At 38.8% G+C, this 5018-nt stretch overlaps 1 protein-coding gene across 3 annotated transcripts in view; it reads right to left on the minus strand.

The window, feature by feature from the left end:
- Window positions 1–4564, minus strand: part of LOC135211667 (ionotropic receptor 25a-like) — a 65281-nt gene extending 60717 nt beyond the window's left edge. For all 3 annotated transcript variants that reach the window (XM_064244935.1, XM_064244936.1, XM_064244934.1), the window contains exon 1: window positions 4366–4564. The gene's annotated coding sequence lies outside the window, so the exon portion shown is untranslated. The remainder of the gene's footprint in view (window positions 1–4365) is intronic.
- Between the last annotated feature and the right edge of the window lie 454 nt (window positions 4565–5018).

Genomic DNA, 5018 nt, shown 5'->3' on the forward strand with positions numbered 1-5018 from the left:
GTTGACTACTCCAACGTTATAGACCAAGAACATTGCAAGAATTACAAAACAGATCCGCCAGATTAATAAAAGGATTACCGTGACAGAATAACCATGACACTAATCGAGCTACATTGGTTCCCAGTAAAAGTAAGAATAGAATAAAAAAATACTTCTTACAGTCTTTAAAGCACTAAAATATGGTGAATCAACATATCTAAGAAAATGCTGAAGTTTCTTTAGACCTGAAAAGAATATTGTGATCAAACATGCAAATGAAGCACATGGGATAATCGAACCTAGAACAAATTGTAAGTCAGGCGAGAGAGCATTTGAACACCGCGCACCAAGACTAGACAACAAAATACCACCTGAAGCGAAGGTCGTACAAGAAGAAAGCAAATTTAAAAAAGAACTAAAGACTCCTATTCTGCAAAGCTACGATACTGGTGAGAAAACAATAAATGACAATTATAAAATATAAGAGCAAACTTATTTAGAAAACGTACAAGGGCCCACCAGAGAGGGAATCATCCCTGTGGAGGGATGCACACAACCAAACAAATGAATGCTGCAACTAAATACATTCCCTACATAAATTAAGACAGTAAACTTATATACAATGAAAGTCTGTTTGCCGAATTTTTTGGAGCTGCCGTTGGGTGGGGGAAAACACAAAATCAATTAAACAGAGGGTCCTATTCAACCTAATCTATCAGGTCCTTAACTTGCAGGAGGCTTTGACCTCCCTGAATCCCACAGTCTAGCCTAATTTAAGCCACTACAAATTTTAATTTATAATGAATGGGGTTGCATCCTAATGTAACCAAACCTAACCTAATACGTGGGGTGCCGAATCCTTATCCGCCTATTGGGGAGAGATTATGTCCCCCTGGATCGTGGCCCCACCTAAATTAAAATAACAGGGTTGCAACCTAACCTAATCAAACCTAACCTCTACCCTGGGTCCTTAAATTGCTCTTGTCTATTGTGGGACGCCACTCAAAAAGCTTAGCACAAGCAAAGGAGGAATAATGAGCAATGAAGCCGTTTCAAAGACAATTCCGCCTACTACTACCTAATCACATTATCACAATCACAACTTGCACAAGTATCACGGGGACGTTAGAATACATTCTTTTTTCTCACTCTTTTATGTTGTCCCCTACTCACAAGCCCCAATGTAAGATATCTCTGGGTCTGGCATATCTAACAAGTAAGCGTAGCCTACTCAATTGCTACCAAACTGAACGTCAGATTCATTTAATCCACTCTCCAACAATGTGAAAACAATATTTTGAACTCCAAATATAATTAATAGTTGAAAGTAACAATTAACCAATTTCATCCGTAACTGAGGGATTAAGGGGTTGCTGAACTGAGTGCCAGGAACCTTAGGAAAAAATAAGCCAAAATATTCTAAGAAAAGTTACATGCCTAAGAATCAAGACAGACAAGAATAATAACTGAAGCTGGTATATCCAAACAACGCCTGAATTTCAAAGTCCCACTTAACTGCTGAAATTTAGAACAAAAGAACCAATCAGATTACATTATGTCCACGTTTTGTTTGTTTGTATGGGGTTTTTACGTTGCATGGAACCAGTGGTTATTCAGCAAAGGGACCAACGGCTTAACGTGACTTCTAAACCATGTCGAGAATGAACTATCAACAGAAATACAAATTTTTAACACCTCAATGGAATACCCGAGAATCGAACTCTCGGCGGTAATTCTATACAATAGCTCAGCCACTAATAATTTTGATATTTTTTTTCTGATGACCTTTTGAGGAGGAACAGTATTTTTACCCTATTTGTTAACCTTTCCAATCTTGGGGGACCCCCAGTGAGAAACCGGGGTTTTTGGGTGGGGAATGAATTAAAGAATCAGTTTTAACATACGAATAATGGCACATGTAGAATTAGCAATAAACAAGGCCACCAGCTAACCTAAACAAACCACCTAACCTAGTAGCCGTTTCCTTACCTAGGGGGGGGGGGGGCTTCGTTCCCCCCGCGACTCCCCCTTACACAGCCATATTAAATATAAGACAGCCAAAAACCCTTTGTGTACTTACTTAGGTTGGAGGGTAAAGGTGAGCTGCCATCTTTAAGAATGCATGGAGCCTATGATCCAATACTTTAAAATGCAATTTAAAATAGGCAAGAGCCAGTATCCAACAAACTGATCCTGTTGACGACCATATTTAGGCAACAGATTCTTCAAATCCCGCCACCGCCTCTCAATAGTATTAGTATGAGCTCCAGTGTGCTGTGCGGGTCCACAAGGTTCAAGGAGTGGTTGACTCTTAAATGAAGACATCCCTCCTCATTTAGGCAATCGTATGCCTTCCAACAGTCGCTTTTAATAACACCGTGATCTTGGCAGTACTTTATTATACTTCCGATGTTACCACAATAATGCAAAACAAAATCTTTACAATTTAAATAACAACTGAGACAAGAACTTGGAAGAAAATCCACAGAAATTGATGTCAAAGTAGAAACCGCACCAGAAGTTGAAGGTCCACACGCTTTCATAGCTCTCAAAAAACTGAAAAAATAGCGATGGAAATTGTGTTTAAGTGTCGAAAAGTGTTAGTTTCCTAGTAAAACTGTCACCTGATTGGGTATTAAAGTGATTCTAGTTTTGTTGAAATGCTAGTCCCAAGTAAAATGTGGATAATCATCATTGGTTAAAATCTGTGACGTTTGGGTGACGTCTTGCTACGCAGAATACAGTCGATGATGTAATAATGACATAATCTATGTTTTTAACGTACAAACGAACAAACGAGAGCTCAGCCTGAAGAGGAATTTCAGATTGTATGAAGTCGTGGGACTTAGTTTTTTTCTTAGGTGTGTCAAATTTTATTTTTATTTTTAAACCACTTCTAGACCTAGCGCCGCTTAGATTTATATATCAAACGAAACCTTGGACTTCCCTCTTTTTAGTGAAAGGCGCTTTAATGTTTACGTACCCACACTTCCATTTGTAAATAACACGAGCTATCCTTTCCCACAACACATTAGAACAAACAAAAACTGATCGTTCGCCCCACTTGCACGACCGTTGAAATATTAACAAGAACTCCAATCGTCGGTAAATTCAGATACAGTACATTTGCAGAAGATTTGAGTATGTGAGTCTTATTATGTTCATTAAAGAAACTTACGGCAAAAGAATGAAAAAAAAATTATGACTGGTTTTAAAGCATAATTTAAGATAATTTTTGACAAGACAAAGCGTATGTGACGAACGATCAAGAAAGACTAAGTATTATGAAGTCCTCATACCTTGCACAAAATTAAATCCTAATAAAATTTAAAAGTTAAAAAGTTCGCACGAGTTCTTCCCTAAAGTATGGCTTTAATCTTATAATGCTACTTAATTTAATGAATTAACTGATATTCTGTGTTATTAAGAATATAAATTTCAGCCAATTATATAGAGATTAGTCTATTATAGTATCGTGGAGAGTCATCTTGAGACGGACTGATTTAATTACGTCTGTCACTGCATATATAGCCTAAATACAGGCTGCTAAAGGGGCAAGTGTCCTTGCTGGCATAAAGCCAGCTCACCTTCGGCAACACGCTAAATGATCAGTCAGAGCCGTATGTATCACAGTGAGTGGGTTGGGGCTAGTGGGGGGGGGGTGGGGGGAAGGAGATTACGTGAGGGGGGAGGGGAGGGATGGTACGAAGGGTTGGTGAGGATATGGAGGGATGGAATCGGAGTTTGCATAGGGCAGAATGGGCACCATTGGTTGGATTATGATTTTTTTTTTTTTTTTTGTAATTCCAGGCAATAACTCCGCATGGATTGCGAGGAACGGTCCCACGAATGCGGCAGCCACTAGGGATTGGATTGAATATATAGAGTTGAATATAGAATTTAGGCCAAAGGACAAGCATTGGACCCTATGAGGTCGTTTAGCGCTTTAATGGAAATTGACAATAAAAGGTTTGAAAGGTGTAATAGGAAGAAAACCTCCTGGTTGCACCATGAATCAAATGTTAAGAGAGGGTGGAAAGTAAGACGCAAGAAAGAGTATGACAGGAGGTACAGAGAAAGGAATGAGAGGTTGCGGCAAAGGGCCGAAGGAACACTGCAAAGAACCTTAGTAATGCCTACAGTCCACCGCATGAGGTCCACTGACGGCACTACCCCTCTACGGAAACTAGGGATTGGGGAGTCAAATGTATTTCGCAGTGTTTAGTATTGAGCTCTGGATTAATTACAGTCGACCCTCAAAAATAACTATAAACTCTTAATAAGCAACCGAAATATATACTATTGGAAACTGTAATTTCCACCTGACGCAGAGTTATTACCTAGATCTACCATTTTTTAAAACAATACTTCACGAAGAAAACTTACCTGAATTTTTAAAATACAAGAATGACTCGAAAGGAAGCAAAGAACAACAGCGGACAAATCCGTTTGGGGATTTTAACGTTCCAATACATCTGAAATGAAGTCAGAACACTTTTCTCTGTGAGGCTGTTCAGTCATATCCAAATAAGCACCAAAGATTTCTTTTCATCACACACAAAAACTTTGCCTTGAAATCACCCTTCATCACACGGTCACGCCCTAACACTGAGGAGACAGTAAAGAACTAAATATCACAATTAGCTTCAACTATCGAAACCATCGGTCGTTCAAACAACAAGTGGTAGGTAGTTAACCAGTCTCTAATAATGGCACTTATTCATCGAAAAAACGAAGAACAACTTTGACCTTTGACTTTGACAATGTCTCTGCAATATTACGCATATGACAAGTTTGTGGGTCTCGCACAGATCTTTCGGTGGAATTGGGTCTGAGAGAAAACAGACGGTAAAGAGGAATCTTTCGAACGATGCGACATTTGGTAGTGATGTTAAGCAGCCATCAATACTTCTTCCAAAAAATTTAATGATGATCAACGCGCATTTATGTCATTTCTCATTTCTTACGGAATAACTCTGAAACAAGATTAACAATTATTTTCAGTAGGAAACAGAGAAATGACAAAGCATATGTACAAG

Source organism: Macrobrachium nipponense, chromosome 4 (genome assembly GCF_015104395.2).
Source record: "Macrobrachium nipponense isolate FS-2020 chromosome 4, ASM1510439v2, whole genome shotgun sequence".
NCBI lineage: Eukaryota > Metazoa > Arthropoda > Malacostraca > Decapoda > Palaemonidae > Macrobrachium > Macrobrachium nipponense.